Source organism: Panthera pardus, unplaced genomic scaffold, assembly GCF_024362965.1.
Source record: "Panthera pardus isolate Hobbes unplaced genomic scaffold, ASM2436296v1 HiC_scaffold_21, whole genome shotgun sequence".
NCBI classification, from domain to species: Eukaryota; Metazoa; Chordata; class Mammalia; order Carnivora; family Felidae; genus Panthera; species Panthera pardus.
The window spans coordinates 37,232,238-37,248,841 of record NW_026526777.1 but is presented as its reverse complement, the minus strand read 5'-3'; the positions used below and the strand labels follow the sequence as shown (position 1 = coordinate 37,248,841).

The 16,604-nt window shown below is 51.7% G+C and overlaps 1 protein-coding gene across 2 annotated transcripts in view; it reads right to left on the bottom strand.

Moving 5' to 3' along the window:
• The window catches only part of TRAF5 (TNF receptor associated factor 5), a 50,952-nt gene extending 35,191 nt beyond the window's left edge, over positions 1-15,761 (bottom strand). Inside the window, exon 1 of one of the 2 annotated variants that reach the window (XM_019429145.2) lies at positions 15,615-15,761. The gene's annotated coding sequence lies outside the window, so the exon portion shown is untranslated. The remainder of the gene's footprint in view (positions 1-15,614) is intronic. The other variant, XM_019429164.2, reaches the window with a different exon arrangement.
• Between the last annotated feature and the right edge of the window lie 843 nt (positions 15,762-16,604).

The following is a 16,604-nucleotide window of genomic DNA, read 5'->3' as shown; positions in this document are numbered from 1 at the left end:
GTTTGCTACCACAGTAGAATTGATCAGTTGTGCCACAGACCACATGGCCCAAAGCCTAAAATATTTACTATCTGGTTCTTTACAGAAAAAGTTTGCTGACCCCCCTCTGCATGAAGAGCTTATAACGGTGGACACAGGAAATGCTGTGATGACTATTATTATTATTATTAAGCATTTGTTCCCAGAGTCCCTCCATCAAGGTCCCCTACCCTGGGGATGACCTGACTGCCTGACATGTGGGGCACAGTATCAGGCTCTGGGGGCTGGGGAGGAACAAGACAGAAAGGGTTCAAGCCTGCTCCTATGGGGCTTACAAGCCAATGGAGGAGACAAGGGAGTAACAAACTACGGTGAGTCCTTTGAAGAAAATAAACAGGATGTTGAGATAGAGAAACAGGAGCAGCCACTTGGACAGGAAGGGCTCATGGAGGAGGGGATACCTGAACAGCGAGGGGAGGAAGGGGAGGAGCAAATGTGAGGAGTAGCAGGAAGGACTCTGCAGGCAGTGGGGACAGCAAGGGTAACGATCAGTTCTGGGAAAGGCCTTGCCATGTTCAAGAAACAGAGAGGCCGGTGTTGCCTAATGTCAGGGACAAGAGGAAGAGCAGCAGGAGATAGGGCCGGAGCCAGATCACATGGGCCTGGTCGCCCACGGGAAGGAGTCGGGTATGTTCTAAGAACACAGCAATGGGAAGCAGCATGAGTACTTCAAGGAGCCAATGGCAGTGTCTGCTTTGGAGCCTAAAAAGACCATTCCAGATGCTGCACAGACAATAGACTTTGAGGCTGGGGACAGGGGTAAAGCAGTCAGTAGGGTGATCTCTATGTGGGGACGCTGTAGCCATCAGGGAGAGATGACACAGAGCTGAACTATGGTGGTGGCAGGGAAATGGAGCAAATAAATGACTGAATATGAAGCTTGGAGGCAGGGAGGACTGGAGGCTGATGCCAGGATTTGGACCTCAGTACCTTGGGGGAGGTGGTTCTGTTCAAGGAGATGGGGAAGAATGAGGGCAAAAGGAGGGACATGAGGAGTTGTTTTGGTCCATGAGGAGGGAAAGAACCTCATCCCTTTCCTGAAGACAACCCTGCACGTAGGAGACAATGACCTCAACCACTCCCCAACATCTCTTCCCCTCCCCCATGCAACCTGCCTAAATATTCCCATTTCCTTCCCATGTTTTTTCATGCTTGTGTGTGTTCCCTCACTCACTGCTTTTCTGTGAATGCACTTTGCTTTTGCTGTATCCCTATATTCCTACCCCGCTCCGGTCCCCTTGTCTAGGCACAGAAGTGATGGTGATAAATGACAGTTCTGATCACAGAGTTGAGTCTGGAGAGCCCATCCCCCCCCCCCCCCACACCCCACTGTCCCCTCACCTACAGTCAGCACTCCCATTAAGGCTTGAATCACAACTACTCCCTTGCAGGTGGGCACAGCACCTTGCTGATTCATCTTCACTTATATGCATAAGTTGAACCCATTTCCATGATTTCTTCAGATACTACGCCCTCCCCCAAACAGGGTACTACTCCCCCTCATCGAGGACCCTTCACTAAGCTAACTGCTCTCTCTCCACCCAGAGCTGCCTTTCTGTTGTCATTTTTCTCACTTCTCTATTTCCTCCTCCAAACACATTTTCCTCCTCACTTCACCCAGTGCGTTATTCTGAACTCATGCTTACACTGGACTATCTCCCACTAAATGTTCATTCATTCAGTCACTTTGTGTAAATCTTTCCCTTGCTGAGGACCTACTGCATGCAGACACTGATGGGGAAGCAGAAATGCAGCACGGTGGGCCTGGATTCCCTCCACCCCCACTCCCACCAAGCAGCACCTGCATGGGCCACTTAGCCCCCTCCCCTCCCTTCCATTCCTGGCTCCAGCAGTGCCTGCAGACCTGTGTCCCTCCTAGGGTCCCATGGGCACGTCCCTGAAGCCTTGCCTGCTCTCCCAGTTCATCTGTACCCTGCCCTTGAATAAGCTGGGGTCCCCGAATCATCTGAGTGTTGGGCGGGGACTGGGGGAATGGGTAGGTAGTTTGGAAAAGCATATTATGTTCGTTCCATGACCTAAACTGTAATCACACAATCAGAGCTGCTGATTAGTCTGTCCTAAATCATGGCCATCCTGCCCTTTATGTGGCATTTGGTACTTCCTCCTTGAAACCCCCTGATCCCTTGGCCCTGACCCCCCCCCCCCCCACCGACCACACTTCTGCAGGGCTCCACGTGGGAGTCCCCTGAGACTGGATCAGCCTCTGTCCCCCATTCTTGCCAAACTCCCACCTCTCCTCATGGGAAAGGCCTCCTCATCCCAACCGGACTTACTTCCACATGTGGGTGGGGATCCCCACTTCATCACATGCTGGGGTGTCAGATCAGCCTCACAGCTCTCTCGCCCTCTCCCTTCCCAACCATTCCATTTTCTCATAGACAGGGAGACCGCAATTCCAGGGGCCGGACAAGCAGAGCCGCATGGCAGTCTGGATACATGGCCAACAGACAATAGTTTAGATCAGGCTGGGAATTTAGAAACCTTCACCTGGCCTCACCCTTCTTAGCCCAAGGGTGCTCAGAGGAAAAGGGAGGGACCTGAGACCATCTTAGGCTACAGAACAGACGTGCCAAGCCACCTTGGCTTGACCTTTTAGTGATTTTTAGCTACCAAAGGCCAACATCATTCTAGCCATGCCTCATCCCCCACACATGCTTGCGTACAACTGCCTCTGTGCTAGGTTCACATCTCCAAAGCTGACCACAGACGTGTGATGCACTGCCCACTGTCTGAGAGTTGGGTGAGGCTGTGGCCGGGACATGAGCTGATGTTCTGTGAGAGGCAGACAGAACAATCTCTCCTGATCAGCAGTGAGGCCAGCTCTGGCCCAGGCCCAGGGAGGAAGCAGATGGGACCAGAGATGGCCCTCTCGCCCAAGCTTGAGGGGGAAAGCTTCCTGAGGTCTGCTACCCCATGTATACCCCAGTTGCCCCACCCACACATGGGTGGGCACCCTAGAGTCCTGGTCACAGAACGCTGTAGTCCTAGTATAACACTGGACATCAGGTTCTTGAGATCAGGACCACAGAAGAGGGAGAGAAGGAAAGGAGCCCAGGGAGGAGACCCAAGAGAAAGAGAAAGCATTTGAAAGAATGGCTTTCCCCCACAAAACTAAGCCAGTCAACTGTGACAGGGTTTAAGAGATGAGTTAGACAAGAGTGTCACAACCTTTTGAAAACAGTGAAACTCATCAAACCAAATCTTATGCAGAAATATCAGTAAATAAAAAAGTATACAGGGGCACCTAGGCGGCTCAGTTGGTTAAGCGTTAAACTCTCAATTTCAGCTCAGGTCGTGATATCCCAGAGTTGAAGACAGCCCGTGATGGGCTCTGCTTAAGATTCTCTCCCTCTCTCCCTCTGCCCCACTCCCCCACTTGCACTCTCTCTCTCTAAAATAAAAAAAATAAATAAAAATTGTACAGAGGAACTATTTTGGTTGAAGCAAGGCCTGTGGGGTTTCCTGTGGTCTATACCCCTCTGGCAACTTTTTTTGGGCAATCTTAGGAGTTCCACAGTTTGATTTTTCAAGATGATAAAAATAACACCAGTTTCACACACCCTGATACTTAGCAGTTTCTACTTTTTTTTAAATTTTTTATTTTTTTAATGTTTATTTTTGAGAGAAAGTGGCAGGGAAGGGCAGAGAGAGAGGGAGACACAGAAGCCGAAGCAGGCTCCAGGCTCCAAGCTGTCAGCACAGAGCCCGACGCAGGGCTTGAACTCACGAACTGCAAGATCGTGACCTGAGCCGAAGTCGGAAGCTCAACCAACTGAGCCATGCAGGCGCCCCAGCAGTTTCTATTTTTACATACAACATCATACCCAGTCCTCACACTAACCCTGTGGCAATATCATCACATTTCTGATGAAGTTCCTGAGGCCCCAAGCTGTCAATCGAATTGCCCCAAATCACACGGCGGGCACATAGTGGTGCAGGAATGTGAACCTAGGCTTCCTGACACCAAGTCCAGTGCTCTTTGCTCTGTGTCATAGCTAGAGGGAAATGGACCACATCCCAACCAACACCAAGATGGAGGTCTCGAGGAGAGGCAGGAAAGCCTAGAGACCAGCTCTGGACCCAGACCGCTGGGTTCGATTCCTTCTGCCATTCACTTACCTGTGTCCTCTTTTCCTCATCTAGAAAATGGGAGAATAGTAGCTGCCTCTATGGCTTAGAGTTAAGATTGAAGGTGTTGATCCACGTAAATTACTAGCACACAGTGCCTGCCACGTAAATAAGCACTAAATATCCATGCATGTCCATCCTTCACTCCTAGTCAGCACTTATTCAGTGCCTGCTGTGTGCATAGGCCTGTGCCTCATTCTACTGCGGGAGAGGGTGGAGTGGGGGTCGACCCCCAGTTACCAGACAGTTCCTGTCCCCAAGAGGTTTTCAGTCTAGGTGGGGGCCATGCCTGTATACAAAGTACACCAACAATGTGCTCTAAGAGTATGCCCTGGAGCATGACAAAGATGCTGACTTGGATACTTTACCCCAAAGAAACAGACCTCTGTTTCAGAAGCCTATTTGTTACAATCTTTTAGCCTACCCTAGTTAACATATTTCAGAATCAGGATCTCTCAGTAGTAGCCAGATTCTACAGCCAGTACCGTGTGAGATGCACAGAACTAGACCATTGGGCCAGCTTCTAGACTCCTCCTCCTCCTCCGCACTAGCTACTCCTCATGTCCCCATCTCTCAGAGGGCCCAGGCTGGTGCTGGACCTCTTCTGTCTGGTGAGCTCATCTTGGCTCCTCCCTTAGATGCCATCCCTGACAGTGCCCCGATGTCTACCTGCAATCTGGACCTCTCCTCATTCCAAGTGCCTAGTCCATACCTCTGTGTTTGTTTACCTGGCGCCCCACCCAACCTGCTCCTCCCATGGCCTTCCTCCACCTCAGTAAAATGCTGTCACAATCACCCTATTGCTTGGACCAAAACTCGGGAGTCACTCACCCTTGATCTTCTTACTCTGCACCCCACAACACAAATCCTCTCGGCTCTTCTTCCAAACATATCAAACCTTGCTCCCTACTTTCAGCACAACCGCCCTGGTCTAAGCCAGTGTCATCTCCCTATGGGGAACAGCATTAATCTCTTAGCTGGCCTCCTGCCCCTGTCCTTCCCTGTACAGCCCAGTCATACCCCAGCAGCCAGAGCTATCCTTTTAAAAACAGAAGTTAGACATGCCACTCCTCTGGGCTCCAATGGCCCCCATGTCACTCAGGGTTAAAGCCAGTGTCCTTTGAGTCCAATGCGATCTGGCCTGTCCTCATTTTCTAGCACTCTCCACCTGTTCACACACTCTAGTCTCATGGCCTCACTTTTTCTTGACTAGTGCAAGCGCCTTAACTTGCTGTCTGTCCCCCTGACACCTGAATGGCTTGTTCCTGCACTTCAGGTATCTGCCCAAACGCTCCCTCTCAAGTGAGGTCTCCACTGATCTCCCCAACTGCAAACACAACCATCCCTGACCACACGCCCCATCACCTGATGCATTCTTCTCCAGAGCACTCCCCACCATCAGGCATGTTGAGGTTTACTTCTTTACTGCCCGTCTTCCCCAGGCAGAGCGCAAGCTCTCCAGGAGGCAGAGGTGTCTCCTTTGTTTACTGAGGTGCTAATACTTAGAAGGGCGCCCATGACAGGCATACCATAAACACTCACAGAAAGACTGAATTCTGCAAAAAGCAGGAAAGCTTCTCTCCTACCTATGCTGCTTCCCGGTACCTAAAACTTCCCATCTTAACTGTTTATTAGTCCTAAAATTCCACCAGTTACAGCTAGACAGAGGAAACTTGAGGGGAGCCTGGGTGGCTCAGTCAGTTAAGCGTCTGACTCTCGGTTTCGGCTCAGGTCATGATCTCACAGTTCGTGGGTTCGAGCCCCACATCGGGCTCTGCACTGGCAGTGTGGAGCTTGCTTAGGATTCTCTCTCTCCCCCTCTCCTACTCACGCTGCCTGTCTCTCTCAAAACAAATACATAAACTTTTAAAAGATTAAAAAAAAAAAAAAAAGGATGGCTGACTTGGGGAGAGGTAGTTAGTGTCAGGAGGGGAGGGTCTAGCCATACAGGGCTGGAAGGGCCAAGTCTGAGCCATGGTCCTTAGTCCTACTAACATGAACCAGCCCCTGGTGAGATGTCATAGGGGAAGCCAGGTACCTGGGAAGGAGGGGAAAATGTTGAGGAGGATTTTTAAAGGTAGACAAGGCCAACAATTCAACTCAAGAAATATGTATAGGGCCCTCACCCAGGTGCCTCACAAGGTGCTAGACAGGTGAAATCACATTTGCCAGGGTCCTTTTCTGGAGGCTTCACCATGTGAACAGGTAACAGAGTTGGAGGCCAGGTTTTCCTTTTCAGCTCACTCTCTTGTTTTCAGTATCTATTTCAAACCTTTCTCTTCTCTGCAAACCGTGACCACGCCCCCCAGCCTCACCCAGAAACTTCACTTCCTATTGCACACAAAAAATAGAAGTCTTCAGACCAGAAAGACCTCCACTTCCTGCCACCAGACCTATGTGTCTCCCTGCACGGGGGCCCCTGCTCTGCCCTCTCCCTCTCAGAGCGTGTTAGAGGTGACCTCTGAATGAAGCCAACTTCTCCACCTGTCCTGGACCCCTGCCTCCTCAGGGAGCTTCACATCCACTGTCACCCACCCCCCTTCCTCATCGCCAACCTCTCTCTTTCAGCTGGCTCCTTCCATCACTCTCACACAACCACGATCTCTCTAGAGATCAAGCAACACTAAAAATCCTCACTCTCACGTTTCTCGAAAGTTCGAGCTCTCCTTCCTCTCACAGCCAAACTTCTTCACTCACCCTCACCCTCAACACAGTGGAGGGACTGTCTCCACTGGCCTCTCTTCAGTCCAATCCTCAGCCGGCTCGGGCCTGGCTCACACCCTCACCAAGCCACCCAAATCGGTGACTGCTGGCTCACTAACGCCAATGGTCCGTTTCCAGTCTTCATCTTACCTGACTTCTAAGCAACATCAGACATTGTTGCCCCCTCCATGCCCTTCCCCAAACACACACACTCTCCCTTTAGCTTCCCTGAAACCACACTGTCCAAGAACAGAGACAATGTATGAACTAACAACTCCCAACTCTCTCTCTCTCCAGCCCAGACCTCCTCTGCATCTAGACCCACATGAAGGCTGCCTGCTGAGTGCCTTCTTCCGATTGTCTTATAGGAACTCCAAAGCCAAGGCATCCCAAACTGAACCGATTTCCCCTCTCCTAAGTTGCTCTCCCCAGAGCTACCTCTTGGTAAAGACCCAACTCTTTTATCTTCCTGCTGTTGCCAGATAACTGGCATCATCTGGGCGATGCCTTCTCTCTCCTCCCCCACATCCCATCAGTCACAGACGCCCCCTGAGTGTACCTGACAGGTACACTCCGCCTCTTTCTCTCCACCCCCATGACCAACACCCTGATTCAAGCCACCATCCCTCTCACTTGGGCCACAGCACAGCCTCCTACAACTGGTCTCCCTCACCCACTCACTCCTCCAGAGCATTTTCCACACACCGCCTGACTGAGCTTCTGAAAACACCAAGCTGTGTCACTCACACGATCTTTTCACAGCCTCCCATTCCTCTTAACGTTCCAAAGCCCTAATGCATGCTGCAATGGTCCCGTCCAATCTCTAGGGTCACTGGAAGCCCCCCTCCTCCCCTACCTTTTATTCTCCATTCTCCCTGGTCTTTTTGCCATTCTTTTTTTTTTTTTTAAGTTTTTATTTATTTATTTTGAGAGAGAGACAGAGCGAGCAGGGGAGGGGCAGACAGAGAGGGAGACAGCAAATCCCCAGCAGGCTCCTAACAGTCAGCACAGAGCCCAACCTGGGGCTCGAAGTCACAAAATATGAACTCATGACCTGAGCTGAAATCAAGAGTCAGATGCTTAACCAACTGAGCCACCCAGGTGCCCCTGTTTGCCATTCTTCATACAAGTGGCAAAACTGCCCTCTTTACAGCGTTCACCCCTAAGGCCGGTCTCCCTTTGCTCAAGCTGCTGTCTCCACTGGAAACATCCTGTCCTCCCCTTCCCCTAACCTCTTTCTGAGCGAAACTCACTGAGGTCCAGCTTAAGCATCACATATTCAGCCAGGCCTTCACATGCCTCCTCAGCCACGTTAGGTCCCCTCTTCCAAACTGCATGCTATTTACCATGCTGTACTTCTCCTTCATAGCATTTACTATGACTGCAATTCATTTTTGTATGTCATTATCTGTTCACTATTAACCCGAACCAGCAAACAGAAAGCAGGCCTGGGGCCACGTATTTTTCAAGTTGCTGGCACACAGCAACCGCTCAACTATCTGAGTGAATTAATAGCTGCCATTTTGGGGGCCTACAACGTGACAGATACTGTGGCTAGAAGCTTTACATGGGTTGTTCCACTGTGCACAGCAACCCGTTGAGGTGTGGGCACCAGTTTTATTTTCCTATTCACATTCTACCGATCAGGATTATATAACATGTTCAAGGTAACACAGCTGGTAAGTGCTGGGTTTAATATCAGACTGGTCTCCTCTCAAAGCCACTACACCACACTTCCCTCTGTACTCCCACAGTGCTCACTCAGTGCCTGACACACAGTAGGTGCTCAACCAAGAGGGATAGATAGAATAACCCACTATCAAGGGTGTAGGCCTCACCCTTGAGGTCTACAAGGAAGAATTACAATTCCCCTCTTCCACAGGAAAGAAGAAAATGGAGTGAGAGCTTCAAAGGGTCATCCAGCAGTAGGTAGCCATGCTGGGCTGGATCCTAGGTCTCCTGGCTCCTATCTAGAGTGATTTTCTCTACAGCATAAGCATAGCTAGGCACTATCGGGTGGAATTATGCAGGCAAGCTGTGCAGAAAAGAGGTAACATAGCAGGCCTGAGACTGCCATCCTTGGGAAGTTCTGTTTCCAAGGATGGCCCTTGGTTAACATCTTAGAAGGAGGATTTGGGGCCAATTCTCCTAACTAATTTGGGTGGCTCACTGTCCCCAAACTGTTTTGCAAACAATGTGGTTATTCCTAAGCACCTGTTTTTCTTCTGGAAGTCTGGAATGTTGGTATACGTTAGGCAGAGGGTACCTACATGACCAGTCCTCAATAGAAACCCTGAGCACCGAGTCTCTAATGAGCTTCTCTGGTAGACAACATTTCACATGTTGTCACTATTCAATGCTGGAGGAATAACGTGACCCTATGTGACGTCAGTGGTGGAGAGGACTCTTGGAGCTTGCGCCTGGGTTCTTCTGGACTTTGCCCCATGTGCCTTTTCCCTTTGCCAATTTTGCTTTGGATCCTTTCATTGTAATGAATCATATCTGTATGACTATACGCTGAATCCTGTGAGCCCTCAGAGAAAATCATCAAAGCTGGGTATGGTCTTGGGGAAGCCTTCTTAACACGAGATGAATTTGGGTTTTCCTTCAAAGGCGGGGGGCATGAATTAGTAGATTAATACAGGAGGCACTCTAGGCAGAAGAAATGATGTGAAGAAAGTTAGGAACAGGGAAGTCAGGTGTAAAAGGCCCTACAGCTGTTTAACACAGCCTAAGCAGAGCTGACATTGAGAGAATCAAGCACTATGATTGTAAGGTGGAAGAAATGGATGCTAGAGAAGTCACATTTGCTCCAATGATCCAGCATCAATGAAATGAATCCAGTGAAGTCACACATATGGAATTAATACCAAGAAAAGACTGAAAGAAGGTAGTGTCTGTCTGTCCACGGCTAATATCCATGGCATTGGACATTTCTCAGAAAGGTCTTCCAGAAGTGCCACTGAGCAGTTGAGGTAACAATCCAAATTATTGGCTTTTCAAATAAACCACTTCAATATGGGGGTTCCAGAATAATCTACTTCCCATCCATTAAAGGCAACTATTCACTCTTTCCTTTATCCCTTTCAAATGCCTTCGCTTAGGGTCCAATATCCCCTCCCATCTCTCTGGCCCACTTCTCCTCACTCCTCAGGAGGGCTTCCTGGAATAACCCCACCCAACTGGTGAATCACTTCTTTTATTCTGCAACTACTTAGCACTTAGGCCTTCACTTTATGTTAAATTATTTGCCTTTAACCCAGGGAAGCAGGGTAAATTTGCTAAGTTGTAGCGTAGGTATCTGCCCAGCCTCTTCCTCAGAATCTTAATGTCATGAAGGCAGAAGAGGGACTTTCATGACTGTTTAGCTTCACTCCACCCACTTGCCTCCATCCTCTGGCCTCAAGGGCCCTCTACAAATGCAAATGGAAGGCTCAGAACACAGCCTGGCTGTTCCCAGCCACCTTCCTTAGTAAGGGAGTGTGGAAAAGGCTCTGGCTGGCTGTTCTGTACCCAGTCAACCTCACTCCACATTTTGCTCTGCTTACATAGTTGGATCCCATTAAAGGACTTCTCTGCTCCTGGTGATCAAGCCAGTGCCTGTATTTTGCTTCCCAAATCCATTGTATTTCTTCTGCTGGGTCCCTGTGTCACCTTATTACCAGCACAACTATCCCTCCAAGATGGCGGCTACTGTGCCCACACATTATTCTAAAGGCTGGAATCCTGCCCCTGAAACCCTCTCCCTGGGCCTGGGCCTCCATTATCTTATGCCTCCTGCCCTCCTCTCTGCCTTCTGGCTGCCAAGGGCTTGTCCCAGCTTATCCCCACCATGTCCAGTCCCATCCGAGCCCACCTACCTGGCTGCTGAGCTCTGCTCGGTCTAGATTGCCAAGTGTCAGCAACAGGCTAGTTTAAATGATGGGCTCCCTTGGAACTTGGCAGTTCTTTTGTTTGTCTGCTTTTTAATTTAATGTGAATGCCTTTAGGCTCCACACACATTTTCCACCTCCCCAGAAACCCCACAACTCCCTATTGCTATCAAACACATAGAAGAAAAACAGCTTTACTGAGTATCCGCCAGACGCTAGGCTCTGTGTATATATTGGCTCATTTAATCCTTCCAGCAACCCCAAGTGGGTGACATTACTATCTCTATTTACCATTGGAAACAGAGCCTCATGGAAGTTGGGCAACTTGCCCAGATCATACAACTACAACCAGCAAGTCATAAATTCAGATTTGAACGCAGCTTCTGAAGTCCACACTATTTCCACTATGCATTTAGGCGGCCCCTCTGCAGCAGTGCAGGAGAGGAAACGGAAAGGCAGGAAAGTGAGAGAATGCACAATCAAGGTAATACAGGAAAGAGGTCAAATGGATGTGTCGAATGGACGTGAACTCAGGGTGCCGCCCTGGGGACCAGAACCGGCCAGGGGAGACAGGCCAGAGGTGACTGTGGGAGAACAGTGATGTCTGCACAGGTGAGGGAGAACTCAGAGGAAGGCACGGCTTGGGATGCGTGTCTGAGGGGCTCTGGAAACATCACGGCAAAGATTCTGTGTGTCACAAATCAAAACGGCCAGGAACAGAGCTGGGTGAGAGACAGAGCCTTTCCTGAAGAGTGTTGGTTTGAGCCATGGGAGGACAGGAGGGCTCTAGGGAGAGGAGCACAGGGGTTAGAGGGCCAGCCTGAGGACACAGCCTGGTCCTCATATGGGCACTTGCAGGGAGGGAGGAGGATGAGAAGCTCAAGGTCAATGAAGGGAACGTCAGTGGGGACAGTGGGGCACCCTCCAAGGAGATGGGCAACAGCTGCCGAGCAGGCTGGCGACTGAGGATTACCAGGCCCCAGAAACCTTCGGGCAATCTGAGCGGCAGGGCAGGTGCACAGCGCGGAGCGAGGAATACATAAGTGCAAGTGCTGGCTGCTCTTTCCAGAAGCTTTTCAGTGAAAGGGAGAGAAGAGGGGTTGCAGAAACATGGGCTGTTCCTGTTTAACAGAGGCTGAGCTAGTGGGGCAGAGGAAGAGGTCAGTGGTAAGGGAACGATGGATGGAGCCCGTCAGAGGGAGAAGAGGGCTACATCAGGGGCATAGGTGGAGAAGGTGCTCTCCCTCCCATGGGTCAGGAGAGTACCTCTTCCCTGAGAGGAAACAGACCATGGGGGAAATCCCAGGGATGTTCTGGACTGGAGAGGAGAGAAGCTGGTGGAGCGCATGTCCGGCAATGAGGCATGGGCAGCTGCTGAAAGTGAATGGGTCCCCCTTCCCTGTTCACACACTCCGGAAGGGGTGCTCCCTGGGCTCTGTCATTCAACACGGGGCCCACAGACCCTGCAGGTATCTGCAGAGGTACCCAGTTCTGGCCACGGCACCGTCTAATCATGTGTCGCCACCTGCCTCCAGATAACAATACGCAGAATATACTCCTCACTGCCGCTTCAAGCTGACTTTGAATTTTTCTGTCAGGACTGGTGAGTATTTTCACTTTTATTTCCTCTCTGGTCCTCCAGTCCACTTCCTCACAAGACAGGGCCTGCCAGGGGCCATGTGGGTCAACTACTGTCTGACCCTCCAAATAAAGCTTTCCTCTGGGCAAAGCCACAAGCTCAGTGGGGCCCAACCCTGGCCTCAGCAGGGGCAGGAACCCTCCAGCCCTGAAGATCGCTTCTGCCCTGGTGCCCTCTACCCTCAGCACACACACAGATGCCCACCTCGCTCTGCTGGGGTGATGACTCCTGCCCCAGAGTAGCCTCAGTAAAAGCCACCATCTGCACAGAAAAAGCTCTTCAGAGACTGGGTCTGCCACAGCTCCCCCCTTCCCTTGGCCTATTAGCCCTTAAAGACCCCCAGTGACAAAGGTGTCAGGTGGCCTTTGATGAATGCCTTTCTGGTTCTCTCACGCTCCTCCTGCCCAGAATTTTGGCTTCCTCTAGCCAAAATACCAGGAGAAGAGCACAGGAATTAGAGTCAGGAGACTTGGACTGGGGTCCTGGCTGGTCCCTACATTCTGTGAAATCTTTCCGGTCACTTCTGTGCCCTAGCTTGCAACCAGGGAAGTGGAAGGAACAGCAACCTGCCTTTCCCTTCTCTCAGGGAGGCCATGAGAAGTTAATCAGATCAGAAAGGCTATTTTCAAACTGCACAGGGCTGTTCTGATTCCTGGGGTCTAAGCAAGTCCTGCTGACAGCTCAGCCTCTCTGTCCAGAGCCCCACCGAGCACATGTTCCCCAGCCATCGGTCCCAAGGGAGACACATCTCAAATGAATTCAACACAGACATTTGTTTAGGCCAACTCTGTCAGATTCCAGGACCCAAACCAGAATAGACACAGGTCTTGCCCCGAGTTCACTGAGTTGGGGTAGAGCTAACAGAGCAGATGTCTGTCCATGTGACGCCCCAGGCAGAGCCTCCAGGGGACTCTGCTCTGTGTGGCTGGGAGCACACCAGACATGTGTTACCAGAGTCCAGACTGAGGAGGTGGGTTGATTTAGTTGTCTGAGAAACCAGGGTGGGGGCCTGGAGCAGAGGAACCAGGCACCTTAGAGACCCAGGCCCGGCCCAGCAGTGGAACCTAAAGGGTTATTACACTCAGGACTTCACCCTCACCATCTGGGAGACAAGGAGAATAATCCTGCATTGGCCTGTTTCACTAGAATATCAGGGAGAACAAAATGAGAACAGCAATGAGAAGATGCTTTAAAAAGGAAAGAGCTTTACAAACATGGAATTATTTTTTCTTCAGGGTCCTCTGCTGAGAAGCTGAGATAATCACAGAAGGTCTGATTGTCTAAGGCTGACGAGCCTTAGGCTGACTCAGAGGCATCCAGCTCCCTCGCTCTGCAGATCGCCCCCACTTAAATATCCCAGTTACAGACTTAGTACTTCCAGTGGACGGGGCCTCCCTCTCCTTTCCGTACTCTTTCCACTGCCCTGCCACCCATAGCCAATGGGTGCTCAGGTGATGCTTGCTGACAGATGGAAACGCTGCCCATCCTACCCTCACGGCCACGGACCTCAGCCCAGAGGACCTGAGAAAGTCACCTCCTCCATCACTGCCCCTCCAGCAGGTCGTCCAGAGCCGGGCTCACACAGGTGACTTTCTCCTGCCTGTGTCCAGGATCTGAGGGCCTACCCATTCCACACAGTTCAAAACAGAATGGTAACGAAAACAAGAAAGCCTCGACAGGGGCTAGATATTTTCTGCTTCCATCTCACAACCAGCTTTCCTGCAGCAGTGACCTTACTATGCAAATCCGAGTAGACCACAGGGAGGAGTGGTCAAATAGTTTTCACCCGACCATCAACTGTACTAACTCCCTTTCATCGGCCATGTGACAAGGGCAGACAGAGCCAGCAGCAGCACCCTGGATTTGAGAGGCCCTACCCAGCCTTTCCCGGCCTAAAATTCTCTCTCACACACGTAACTGTTCTATTCCCAGAAGCACCTCCATTTCTTTGCATTTTGTCTTCCAGAGCCCTTTTAAACCGCGAACGTCTCTAGAGGAAGAAACCATATTCCACTGGCCTTAGTCACACAGCACCTGTGCCCAATAAATATTTACTGAATTAAATTGGTTACTAGATGCCTGTCCTCAGGGACACGGGTCACGGCCCAGGGCTGTGGAGGGTGGGGCTGCAGGGGCAGCCTTTTCCCAACCTCACCGCTGGCCTAGAGCGGCCCTGCCAGCCACAGGGCGATAACTGAGTTCGAGAAAGTAAATCTGAAATAGCCAAATATGGAAACTCTGCAGGAGGGGGCAGAACCAGCCGAGAAAGTCGGCAGCGGGCAGAGCAGCCCAGTGGAGTCAGCGATAAGAGTGAGGCCCCGGTATTCACAGAAAATCTTCAGAACTGCCAAAACCCTGCAGAGCGGCGGCAAGGGGGAAGCCATCTGTTCTGGAAAACCCAGATTCCACCAATCCTCTGGGTGTCCCAGGGCAACTCACCTCCCTGAACCTTGGTTTCTTCCAAGACCCCTCCAAGCTCGGCTTTGGGTGTGTGTGTGTGTGTGTGTGTGTGTGTGTGTGTGTGTGTGTGTGTGTGTGTGTGTTGTGTGCTGTGTGGTGTTTCTAAATGAGCACGCTCAATCGAACAGTTCGTGGAGGTTTCCATTCATTCCAATATTAAAGTTTCATTCCAGAGGGCTCAGGTTGGAGAAGTCCTGCAGAAGTGGAGGGGGCGCTGAAGGGTGCGAACGGAGAGCCTGGGGTTTGCAGTGCGTGCGTGCAGGGCACGCCTGGAAATCACCCCTCAACCTGAACCTGGTCCCTCCAGGCCACAGCCGCGCTCTGCAGCAGCTCCCCAGCCCAGACCCCCGGTCTCCGTCCACGACACACCCTTCTCCTGCAAAGAAAACCCACTCGGAGCCGCGGAGCCTGGCTCTGACCCTCAACACCCAACTGCACCCCCTCGCCCGCAGCAGCGGCCACCAACCCAGCAGGCTCCCCCGGCCCCCCAACCCCCACCCCGCGGCCGCCCGGCGCTGGTCCGGGACGCGCTAGACGCGAGCGCGGCGGGCGGCCAGGCCCGGGACCCCCCACAGCCGAGCGCCAGGCGCCAGGAGGTGGTTGCGGGGCCCGTGCCGCTGTGGCGCTTTCGGTTTCAAAGCAAACGGGACGAGCCGAAGAACGCTCCTCGGTCCCCTCACTCCAGCTCTACAGCCTCGGGGCTTATCACCGCGGCGCGGCCACCGCCCCGGAGGCGACCTGCCGGGACTCACGTGTGGCTCGGCGCGGGGGTGCTCAGCCGGCGCTGGTCCGCAGGCTCGCGGCTACTCCAGGCAGCGACCGGCGACGAGGCGGGGGCCAGGCTCTCAGCCCCCCAGCCCTGTTCGCGGAGCCAGACCGGGGGAGGAAGGAGGGCGGGCCCGGGACCCGGGAAGGGCGGGGCCTGGGCGGGGCCCGGAGCAGTCCTGGCGAGGGGCGCAGGCCCCAGGGGAAGGGCGGACGCGCAGGAAGGTGTCGGGTAGGACGCGGAGAATTACCGAGCAGTTAGAAATCTAACCTAACCACACTGGAATCACAAGTACCTACAAATAAAAAGCATCTCAGATTTTCCTCAAGTGCCTTTGAACTGTACACATCTTACCCTTCAACCTGGGACAACCAAGCTGAGCCAGTCCTTTCCTGCTTTGACTCCCTTAGCTCAAGGTCTCAGGTCTGGTTGGAACCAGTCCTTCCCCATCTTCCTCAGCAGTAGCACCAATTTGCCCGCCCTCCTCCTTGCTGCGTGTCTAGCAATCCTTTAGAATTGTTGAGGTTGACCTTGGACCAAGGGCTCCCCAGACATCTCTTTGGATCTTCAAAACAACCTTGTGAAGTAGGCCTGTTCCTCCTCATTTTACCCATGAGCTGAGGTCCAGAGAAGTGACCTGAAGTGAGGTGCCCGAAGGTGGACACTCAGCAAGGGCTGTAGCTACAACTTAAATCCAGCTCTCCCGACTCCTAGACACAGGCCTCTTTCTTAGAATACTTCTCTCCAGGAGCGTATGTTCTGAATGGTATTTGTAGGCTATATAAATCTCTGTGGAGGTTGATGGAGCATGAAGAGCGAGATTTTGGAATGAAACAGATCAGAAGTCCAATTCTAGCTTCCTCACTTTCAGTTAGGCAACCGTGGGCAAGTACTTCATTGCCCTGAGCTTTGATTACTCATCAGTAAAAGGGGAGAATTAGTAAAATGCACAACCCAGAGATGCATGGGAGCCAGG